This window comes from Pholcus phalangioides, unplaced genomic scaffold (assembly GCF_987345545.1).
Source record: "Pholcus phalangioides strain wild (caught in Gottingen) unplaced genomic scaffold, Ppha-v1.0 ptg000007l_1, whole genome shotgun sequence".
Taxonomy (NCBI): domain Eukaryota; kingdom Metazoa; phylum Arthropoda; class Arachnida; order Araneae; family Pholcidae; genus Pholcus; species Pholcus phalangioides.
The window spans coordinates 29323530-29335992 of NW_028301600.1; the positions used below are offsets into that span (position 1 = coordinate 29323530).

At 34.9% G+C, this 12463-nt stretch overlaps 1 protein-coding gene across 4 annotated transcripts in view; it reads right to left on the reverse strand.

The window, feature by feature from the left end:
- LOC149085148 (silk gland factor 1-like) overlaps positions 1 to 12463 on the reverse strand; it is a 171448-nt gene that overhangs the window by 140090 nt on the left and 18895 nt on the right. The window lies entirely within an intron of this gene.

Genomic DNA, 12463 nt, shown 5'->3' on the forward strand with positions numbered 1-12463 from the left:
GAAAAAGCGCTCGCTTTTATCGGTATGATGGCGTGAAATTATCTGCCTTTCGAGTTCACCGCTTAATTTGTTCCGTGTACAGTATGTTATAACTGTTATCCGTGCTACACTTCGTATATATGGTGATATGGGAACTGCGCCTTCTTAGTAAATGTTTTATGTTTATAAACGATGTTTCACAGTTGTTGTTTCCTTTCTCTGATAACAATCACGAGACGCTAATACGCGTGAATCCCTTTTAATTTTCGCATTGCTTGGAATTAGCACCATGCAAATTACGTTTTTAACATCAGGATTTTTGAGCTTGCCGCGCGTATGCAGGTTTTTGTTTCCGAAAATCTGATTCAAAGAATGACAATGAACGTTATTGAACACACAGAATCTATCGAAATTTACCACTGCTTTCTTTACTTGTCACTATACATCATACATGCTCAACCTATGACCCGCGGGCCAAATGTGGCCTGCGACTTTTGTAAAAATGAACTAAGCAGCACATAACCAGATCACTTAAGTGAACAGTGACATATTCCCAGACCACTTAAGTGGCTGGCCCGACGGCACATTTATATACCACTTAACTAATCTAGAATAGCGTCGCAGTTCACTCAAGCGGCTTGCAACACATTCGTACTTCACTTAAGTGGCACGCGGCGCATTTACAGATCTTTTGAGTGACTTAGGGCACATTACCAGATCACTTGAGTTTTTTGCGGCACATTTACAGATCACTTAAGTGAACCAGGACGCTGTTTCTGATCAAAATGGCTCACGGCACACTTACAGGTAACTAATTTGGCCCGCGACACGTTTTCAAACCAATGAAGTGGCCCGCGCTCTTCGAAAGGTCGTGCACGCTAGCTATATATGTTTGGTAACGATATATAGATGTACACGCGTAACAGTGTTTGCATTATTTATTTTTAGAACTATATTCGCTAAGACAGAGTGCACTCTAGTCTGGTGGTCACTATACCACAGGTTCTACTTTAACTTTCAATACTATCAGCTGAATTGCATTTCAACTACTCAAAATCGATTCTGAATATTTTTCAGGTATTTTTTTAATTCGTGTTTATTTGTCAAATTCTGTATAGTAGGCCTACAAGAAAACGGTAATTACAGTGGATCCTACTTTCCCTCTTACAACGTTCCCTCTTAGAACGTTTTCCTGTTTAGTAGCCTACGACTTATTATTATTTTTTTTTTCGTGGTTCCAACTTTTACTAATAGCCCTACTCATCGAGATTTCCCGTTTAAAGAGTTTTCCAGTGTAGAACGTTCTTCATGACGGTTTCTTGAAAAACGTTATTAGCGGTATCCAATGTGTCCATTAGTGTAATCGAATAATGTCGCTCTCAAGTTTACAAACACATTTTGATCATTCCCCCCTCTGTGGTGCTTATACCAAGAAATATCGTAACTGAAGTAACTTTTAGTTATGTGTATATGTTTTTTAATTTAAAAATTTGTGTATAACTTATTTATAGAATAAACTGCGCGCGTGCTTACATATTCATTAATTAAGACTCTATCTTGGCAGTATACAGAGTCACATGAGTACATTCCTTTATAATATGTATAATGGAATTGATCGCAATTAAAAAAAAATAATCCAATGAGATGTATTTCGTTTATTTTGCAATAAATTTTTGTTAATTTGATCAAAGTATTTTGAGTAAAATTTTTGTGTAAAATTTCATTTCAAAATATGTATTGTGTTATAGAACGTTTCCAGTTATAAGATTGTGAGGGTGCTGAACCTCTTTACCAGGATTTTTTACGAACTTGTTTAACCTTTTATTTGGCAGTGTTGCTCTCAAGCAATATGGTTTTCTTATATTTTTGAAGTAAAGCCATTTTATATTTTGAGCTCGTTTCGGAATTGATGCTTCTAAGTGATATTCTGGGAAATTAAAATCAGTTTCAACAATCAATTTTCAAGTCAATTTCAGTCAATAAATTTTTAAATCAATTTCAGTCAATAAATTTTTAAATCAATTTCAGTCAATAAATTTTTAAATCAATTTTAGTCAATCAATTTTTTAAAGGAGGATTTTCGGAGGAAAAGGAGAAATTATAGGAGGATTGTAGGAGAAAAATTTACGATTCTCTCTCTCTCTATAGTAAATCAAAACCATTTTATGAAAAATTCGATTACAGTCTATGTACCAAAAATTAAATCTTCGTGAGTAGGCTTACGCCGAAGTTTATAAAATATGAAGATCTCAGCTCGAGTTTAAAAGGTGAAAAATATTTGTTTGAAAGTATGATAGTAATGACTAATATATATATATATTAGTCATTTATATTTTATTTTTCTTTCATAATTTAAAAAAATTGAAAACAATTATCGTGATGCTAAAATATGGGCTTTCATGGCTGGTATCATCAGTAGAAAATTGGCGGTCAGTCGTCTCTGGACACACAAGCCGAGGAGAATCATTTAGTCTTTCCCCCTTCGTCACCATTGCAGATGCCTACCATTAGATGCAAATTAGGGGTCTTCAACCCGTATCCCACCAACGACATTTTAGTGGCCCGTCAAGACACCAATTAGTGAAAAATGAAATCAGCATTCCACAAGTATGATAGTAGTTATTATTCATTTTAGAGGCATTTCTTCTCCTATCGCGCGAACAATTGGAAATATAACTACAGAAATATCAAATATTGACCAGAATTCTTACTGACTAGTTTCCATCTTGAAGCAATAAGAGAGTTTAAATTTGATCACAGAAAAGCAATAGGAGAAAAATTTCTGAATTACATCAAAATTTTTTTATCAATAGTGGTTGAGGCAAAAAAACCTTGCAATAAATTTGTTAAGGAATTTACTATTCCAAGATAAAAGTTTTTTTTGTGTTTTTTAAACATCAGACTGGACTGGGTATTTTTGAACAAAATTCTGAGTGAGCGAGCTCAAAAGATCTCAGATTAATAAAACATTACCTAATAATTAATGTTTATTAATTAATTATTGATAATTCTAATTTATTTATTTATAGATTTATCAAGGCTATATTTTTTGTGGAAAACAAGTTGACAAATTTCACATAACAACCATAATTTTTTCATTGCATGGGCCACCAAGTGGGAAGAGGACGGGTTCCCAACTTCAATGATTCACCCCTTCCATTAAATGTGGGCCGCGTCACTTCACGAATCTATTGCCCTCGGATGCAAAATGTTGAAGACCCCTAATGTATAAACGAGACATTTGGGACAATTCCCTCTGCACCCGGAAATCTTCTACTAATTTATTATTATTATGTATTTTTGTCTGTGTGATACACTACCGGAAAAAGTATATAATATAGATATGTTCAAAAAGTAGTGGTTAGTCTATACTTGAAATTAAAAAAAAAATAAGTTTAGTAAAACGAAGAGAGCGTCAGTTTTGTTGTAAATAAAGTGCTTCGCAGATAATTTCAGTTCAGATAATTGATTGTGTGTATGTATCGATAGGAGAAGAGAAGTTTGTGTCGTTGAGAGAGATAAGCAAAGCGTGTGGAATTAAAGTCTCGGTTGTTCCTCACGGACGGGTTTGTTTCAAATCAGAGACGCTTCCTCTATAAATCAGAAATCGTATTTTGAATCAGTTGCGCCGGACAAAAGAGAAATGCTTAATAAACGCTTCGATTCATTCATGTTCGTCGTGTGTATATGCTGAAACGGCATTTCGAAAGTTTGCCGCTGTTATGCGAACAATATATCGAATGAAATGAATTGAAGTTGCCGACTGGAAATTAATGCAGCGTGTGAATGTTAGCTGAAAGCCGTTTCACCTGTAGTGAAATACAGAAATTCTAAATGAAACATACATGAATGCGATCGCTTCCTGTGATGGTTAACCGGTGTTATTATATGAGGCATGTATGAGGGTGGTATCCCTCTCTCTTTGTCAGCTAAAGACAGGTACGTGATAGCACGCCTTCCGCTGATGCATATTATTAGTTTTAACATATGAATCGCTTGGTGATGTTGGAAGATTATAATGTTGCGTTAATCGTTCTCACCAATTCATGATTGTGAAGCGTAGAATCTTATCACAGATTTGAGCGTCAAACATTCATTTGAACCACTACTAGATTTGTAATACGAACGAGACTCCATACGCTCTTCGAGTCGAGAGTTAAATAATTAAAATTCCACATAATACAGGGTGATTCTAAATGGGACAAACTTTAAGAGGTGATACAAGACTCCTAAACAAACATTTTTGGTCATAGAATGTGTGGTCCAATCACAGTAGAAGGCGGTAGATAGTGTTTTTAGAGAGTGATCAACAGCACTTTTCACCAAAAGCAAATATATCATATTCTTCTGACGGATTTGCTGAAATGAATGCAATCGCCCATTCGATGGTGCGGGGTATTGTAATCTGGTAGTCCTTATGGTGCGAATTGGATAACGCAAATTCTATTACAAGTCATTGTACCGCTTGATCATTGTTTGGCGCAGAATAATCTTGATGGTCCTTGCACCAATGAAAAACAAACTCCAATCCATTTCGAAGGTGCATATGTACCCTGGAATGGTTGATAACACATATAGCAGCAAATCTGTTGGAAAAATATTTGATTTTTTGGTGAGGTGCTGTTAGGCACTCTCTGAAAACACTCTTTACCGCCTTTGCTATTGAGATTGGACAACACATTCTATGATCAAAAATTCTTGTTTAGGTGTCTTATATCACCTCTTAAAGTTTGTCCCGTGAAATTAGAATCACCCTGTATAAGAACTTGACATATTTTTTCTTAAAAACTTACAAATGTAATATCGAATCAATCGATTCAAAATTAAATATCACTAAAACTTGTTCCTAAAAAAGTATGTGTTAATTGCTAGAAAAAGTAAAGCGGATACTAATTTTCTTTAAAACAAAACTATCCAACAATTTTGGATTGAGGTTTTTGCTTCTCTTTTTATCATTTCTGTTTGACCTGCCGTATCTATTGCTATGGAAACGTGTCCAAAGTACGAGAGAAGAAAAAAATCAGAATTCTCTTATCTATGTGTCGCAAATATATTTATTAGAGTGAGGATTGCTCGGAGGAGATTCACAAATCACATACTGTATAAATCATAGAAAAATGCTCTGTAGGCGGAAGGAAATTTCGTTTAATAAGAATAAGCTTCCAATGGCATAAGCGTCATCGCATGTAGTTTCCGTATTAGATGAACACGCGGTTACTCAGGGCAGGTCTAGAAGACACCAGTATCGTGTACTAAAAGCGATTCCAAGTTTTTATGACTTCAAAACCATCTCATTCAGTGAACTAACTTTTCGGTGCGACAGACACGGAAGAAAAGCAATTGGAAATCAATTAGAAACTGTAGGTACAATGAAATTATCTTCATTGGACAAGAATAATCAAATAATCACTCGAGTCAATAGAAAGTAGACCGAGATTTAGAGTTGCAGGGCCATTTAATTCCTAATTGCTTGACAGTGTAATATACCTAATACCTGAATAATTTTCTCCCTAATTTTTTTACAAGACCTTGTCTATGGTATAACCTCACAGTAAAAGTCCAATATAACGAGTACGGCTTATAACGAGAATCTCACTACAGTGAGTGATTGTCAAATACCTAATGTTAAAGTCACTGAACAAATCATGCTAAGAATGCCTTTCAATTAGCAGAAAAACCTTAACAAGTCCATGAAGAATGCAGTGAAAATTTTGCTTGTTCTATCAGTCCTCTATAAATCAGTGTTTCTTAACCTTTCTTTTCACTTATAGCCCTCTATAGAACATATTTTCTTCTCCTAGCTCCCTATCTTATCCAGGGTTCCTCCTACCCTCATTCAGGTGCGAAACCCTTTTTACTTATTGAATAGATTTTTTTAGAGGTAAAGGTATGGTGAACAAAAATAACGTCGGTCTACGGGTAACTGGGTTGGAATTCCTTCTTGGTGGAAGTTCGTATCATAGGGTCCCCGGGTTCTGAAGCTGGAAGTAACATCTTACATATTTATGCATTTATTCTTGAAAACTATAGTGTTAGATCTATCTCGGCACCAGATCTCATCATGTAGGCCCAGAGTTATCTTAACAACATCATAGGCCCTCGAGCAAAGTGATTTTTCTGAGGCTCTCCTTACCTGATTAGAAGTACCAACCACGCCAATCTACATACTCTCGAAAATTGTAACTAAATCTCACTATCATGAAGAGCCTCTCCTTGGAATCCGGGGGCCCATGCGTCAAGACAGCACTTAGTATGCACCCTGTGGACATGAGGTCGCTGGACCATTCCTGGATTGGTAAATGCGTTACGATGACCCTGGTTCTATGGGTAGTTCTGTTGAATTCTATAAGTAGTCACGTTCTCCCGCCATATTTTCACATAAAAAAAGCATCATTTCTTCACATCTACATTTTTTCCAAAGCTCTGTGTTCCCCTTGAGAGACTGTCATGGCTTTCCTTTCACTCGATTTTCATATGTGGCACCCTCGGGATATTCCAAGATCACCAGGGGCCCATATGGCCCCGGGTCGAGAACTACTCCTTTAAATCACTTTTATGATACGAAATTCTATGCAAAAACGTCTCAGAGAATCGACTGCTGTCAGGCCAAAAATCAAGTTAACGACTAGAGAGTCCTGTTCATTCGCTAATATTCGAACGGAATGATCTACAACAGTGTTTCTCAACCTCCGGGCCTTGGCATCAGTGAAACCGTATCGTGAGTAATTTATCGTTTCATTTTCCCCTATTTATTTTCCATTAGTCGTATTTATGTCCGGGTCTTCCATTCAAAAAAGAATTCAACCGGGCCGCGAGATTCTAAAGGTTGAGAACCACCATTGATCTAAAAAATGATTATAATGCAGATACAGCACAAATTTTCTACAATTCGCGAGATTAAGAAATTGAAATTCGCTTATAATGACATATTCCGCCATAGTTGTGAGCTCTCGTTATAACGGACTTTTGCTGTAGTTTTGTTCTCTTTTACTTCAAGAAATTTCCACCCAGTAACATCTACGACAGTATTATTCTTGAAATTTTTTTGATATACAGTCACACTCGGTTATAACAACCTCAGCTATACGAAACCTCGGAAAAAAACGTCAATTATTGAAAGTCCAGAGAATGATTACCATAGAAAATAATGTTAATAGACCTTGCTTATAACGTCAATGAAAAGAAACCTCCTCTGATATAACGGCAAATTTTTCGTCACTCTCGTTTCCGTTTCTATGGTGTTTTCGAAAATGACGAAGAAATACCTAAGATTAGAGCTGATCACATCCAGGGAATGTTCGTCTGTTCTATTTATGTCCTGGCTTTCATTCATTCGTGTTGTTCTATTTATACCTAACGAAGAAAAAAAAAATGTATTGCATGCTTCTCTCAGCCACCTCGTTGGGCATTTTGCCTGTTGTGGCGTTGTTTTTGCATGTATTTGTATGTTTGATGTACTTGCTCATTGACATAAACACTATACCAAACATATTTCCGTATTTTGTTCTTCCCTACTATTTTTTTATATAAAAATGTCACGCTTTTTTTCAACGAAGCTTGCTTTAGTTCCCAATCTGAACTATAATCATGGAAAAAATTTAATTTGCAAAATTTATAAATTATGTTACAATGTGTGTGTGAATTTGACTACAAATATTCACCTCACATATATACTACGTTAATTTTTTGCGTGAAATACATTTTAGCAGACTTGCTGTGGCATATTTTTTCACCTCAAGGGATGTTTATAAACAATATTTGGTAATTTCGTAGACATTTGACAACATGTTTCGTGAAAATCGGCGATGTCCGTATTAATTATCCTGATTTCCCGTATTTTTCTCGATTGAATTGATCACCCTAACACCCTAAAACTTCATGAACAATATTTGTTGAACTCTGATTTTATTTTTCGTCAAAAAGGTATGAAAACGTCAACCTCGGTTGTAACGACACCTCAGTTCTAACGGCAAAATTATGAAGATATTTCACATAATTTAAAATTATGCAAAAATGAATATGACTATCAATATTCATCTCACATATTTTGTCATTTCTCTTCCGTAAAATGCATTTTACCAGACTTCGCTATGACATTGAATCCTCACCAAGGGTTATTTATAAGGAATATTCAGCAATTTGCCGGGCGGCTAGCAACAGTTTTGATAAAAATCGATGATTACAATTACCCGTATTTTTCTCGATCAAACATGGTCACCTAACTATAATGAAATCACAACTTCATACACAGTATTTTTGATTGTATCTGTTTCTATTTTTTTGTAAAAAAAAGGTCATAAAAACGTTAACTTCGGTTATAACGACAACATTTCTTGGAATCTTCGATGTCGTTATGACCAAGTTTGACTGTAATTCAACTCGTGCCTGTTCGATATTTACAGCAAATTCTAGACTTATTCTCAGAAAAATATGTGAGAAGATTTTTCGACACAGAAGAGAGAGAGAGAGACATGATTTTTTCTTCCATTTTTCTACATATTTCAGTTCAATCACATGTCTCCCTCTAACGTTTCAAAGACGTTTATACAGTCAAAGATAAGAAAGAAGACGAGCACAGAAAGGTTTTTTTTTTCTTTTTCTGTTTGCACATTGCCATAGGAAACACATCTAAGAATTTCCTGCACATTTACCCGAAGGCAAGTGATTGTCAGTCAAGAACACGAACTTGAATATTGCCAAGAAATTCTCTTCTCGGAAAGCGGCATGACAACCAAAAGTCGAAATTCAATATATTTATGCGTATTTTCTCCTTTTCCCCAAGAATTCGTATTTTTATTTTTGAATTTTCTTTATAGTGCTGCCTTCACATTATATTGAATTTTTTCCGCTCTCTCTTTTAGATCATTTTACTTTGTGATAAAAAAGCTTCGAATTTTCCAAAGATTTCTCACATACATGATAACTAGCACTGGGAATCGATTAAAATTTTTAAGTGGTTAATCAAAAAAATTTAATCGATTAATCAAATTCTAATCGAATATTTTTGAACGCTAACCATTCACAACAAACGTAGTATTGGTGATTATATAATATGAATTGATGCTGTAAAAATATATTTCATTCATTTGAAGCATCTATTTTCTAGATGTGAACAAATATAAGAATAGATTAAGGAATTCTGGTCAACCGTATGAAGCAATTTAATATGCTGAACATATTTTGTCATATCCTGGAATTTCTTAACTCGGACCTTGCCGTTTTTTTTCTTTTAGGCAATCGATTATTTTAGGTTAGTCGCCGATTTTGAAACTACTTTCGATCTTCATACTGTTGTTTGTTTCCTTCAGAAACTGTGGGAAATATCTATGGGGGGGGGGGGGTCGCTTTCAAAATGGTACTGGGGAAGGGAAACATGTTTCCTGAACGCCAAAACTGATGTTCACAGTGGAGACAATATATTTTGAGCTTTTTTCTTTTTAAACTCCGATCAAACTCAATTTGGAACTGAAATCCTCCCCAGTTTTTGTTGAATTGACTTGTATTTCCCAATCTTAAAGAAATTGAAGTTATTGATTCAAGAATATTTAAATATGGTTACATTTAAGACATCTAATTGGTTTCGTCAAGTAAATAAAGTTAATTTATATACTTTTAATAGAAATTTTAATTAGATTGATCGAGTTGATTAACTCAACTGAAAATTTAACTGTTATTAACAATTGATAGATATCGATTAATCGGACCAGCCCTAATGATAACGAAAGCTGTGCTTGATATCTCTTGATGAAATTGAAATTTTCACACGTTATTGTTCTCGTTTCAGATTTCTTATCTTCATGTCATTCTATTATCATCATCATTTGAATGTGGTTTCTATTCTAATCAAATTTACAGCGGCATCAATGAAGAGATGGCCATTGAAACGCAAGGATCACATGATTTTGTATTTTTGTGATGAATTTTCGCATAATTTTCTGTTATGCTGAACGTAATTCGAATTGATTAGTAGATTCTATTATTTTAGCATCAGTTTTGAATCAATAGTCGATACAATTTAGTGTAGCTTTTGCTTGATATCCAGAAAAATGAAGTTTGCTGTGTTATATAAACAAAATAATATAAAGTTATAATTGGTACTTTTCCAATAAAAAACAATGCAATAAAAATATCATTATTAGACATGTTTTCTCTGACATCAATTACAAGTATTTTCTATTTCATTTTTTGTGTTGTAGGCTCATAATTGTTCTGGCACTCATACAGCACGGAGAATTTTTGTCCGATCTATCGCACATTTACTTTGCATTTTTGTTTAATGTAATCATACGACTTGAAGCAAATCATCCAAAGAGTGATATTCCACGTTAATTTGTAACAATTTGGTTAATTGAATTGTATTTTTTATTCGTGAGTGGTTCTCAATGTCAATAGTGATTCTAGAATAATTTCATATTTGGAAATTTTTTATTGTACAATTCATATGAGCCTAATATATGAAAATAAAATTCATATCCCCCTTACTTGTTATGCTTCGGTATTAAATGCATCCTACTTCATTTGTTGGAACTACATGCTGATAAAAAAAATCTGTAACGAAACTATCTGAATTGGATAATTAGTTTTGTCAAACTAACGAACACAATTACTTACCGCTGTGAATGTAATGGAAACTAACGCCTGTGAGATGAAATTACTTTGATAGTATATTTGTAGCTGGAAGTAATAAACAGCAACGTGTGTTCAAGAACACTTACCGATCATGCATATTAAAAATTTCCATCGAGACTGATAGATAAACTTTTCTACGACTAACGTTTTATAGAGAAAATTCGTTACTTTTTGAAAGCCATAAAATTATTTTAGAAGTATCCCACATGTAAATTTTGACTTAGACAAGAGTGTACCGGGTAACATAAAAACTATAAAGTTTTAGGGAAAAATGAGGGTAAAAAAGGAAAAGAAGAATGAAGAGTATTCTCAAATCTTTACTTCAGGGCTTAAATCTTACGGTATTACTTTATGAGGCTGATTTAAAAAGTTATGACTTGTTCTTATACAAAACAGATAAAGCTGGGAAGTCAGTCGAGGCTCGTAATCGCTGTGTACATAACCTGAAACAACGGACTTCCGTTTGATAAACAAAAACACGAGTAAAAACGTGCGTACGACCGACAGGTCATCTACCCTCTCACAAAAATAATACATAAAAAAATACTTGATAAAATGAGCATCGGTCACCCTCTTGGAATGATGCTAAGACAAGAGTTTTTGAATTATTCCTTATATTTCCCTACATCTTAATGCAAAAAATTAGAGTAATAACTACAATGCCACGCCGTCTCGTGGTTAGTACTGACGTCGATAGTGCAGATAATGTCTGAGTTTGCAATACCTATGTGAGACATGCATGGGTGGAGGTACGGGGGGGAAGGCATGAGGGGGCATTGCCCCCCTCCCTCAGTGTCAAAGGTAGAGCCAACTGATCTAATGTATACGCGTATATATGAATTCACATCATCATCATCATGCCCCTCCCCAGCACTCATCATCGTTCCCCCCCCCCCCCCCACCCCAGACTTTCAACTCTATATCTTCCTATGGAGACATGGTTGTCTTTACCTAGCCGTTCAAAATTGTAGATCTCAGACTAACTAGCCATTACAGCAGTGGTTCTCAAACTTTTGACACCCGTGGCTCTCTTACCCTATTCATGATTCATCATCATGGTTCCACAAAATGGTTTAGTAGACATTATGCATTAACAAAACCACCAATTAAAAACATAAATAGGCACACACATCAATATCTCTCTGAGAAAAGTTGACGATGCCTCTGGGTGCCGCGACGCACACTTTGAGAAACACTGCATTAGAGTGAATATAAAATGACCATGGTATGATTAAGTTAAAAAAATAAATATAATGTGGTTTTCTACCTACCATTACGAAAGTATCAAGCACCTGGACTAGAAATATTAGTGTATGCAAAACATTTTGTGATTATCGAGACAGCGTATGTCTTGCGTTATACTAACCAGTTGTTTCATGTGCCAGCATGAAAAAATTATTTACTACACAAATAAAATTTATTGTAAATTATTTTACCATTAATAAATTTGACGGAGTCTTCGAGACGCTAAATGAACACATTTAATAGTTTTTCATGATCAGAAATTATTTCCAATATATATATATAATTACAGATATATTATAGTTCACTAAATACAAGTTATATGCTGTTCTTGGCAAGCTTATTTTCAACATACGGTGAGAGAGCGTGATGTGTCAGTTTATATCACACGCGATTAACACTCTTACCGTTTCTCGCAGCTTCCTTTTCCACACGTTATTACAGAGTGGAAAATATAACTTGACATATAATGTAACAGATGCTTGATGGCACAGACAAAGAGTAACTTTTATGTCCACGAAAACCAATCGCTTATAAGAGCACCTACCTGATGAGAGAAACATCAGGAGCTGGAATCCAAAGGAGGATAAACTATGGACTACTGTGTCCGGCG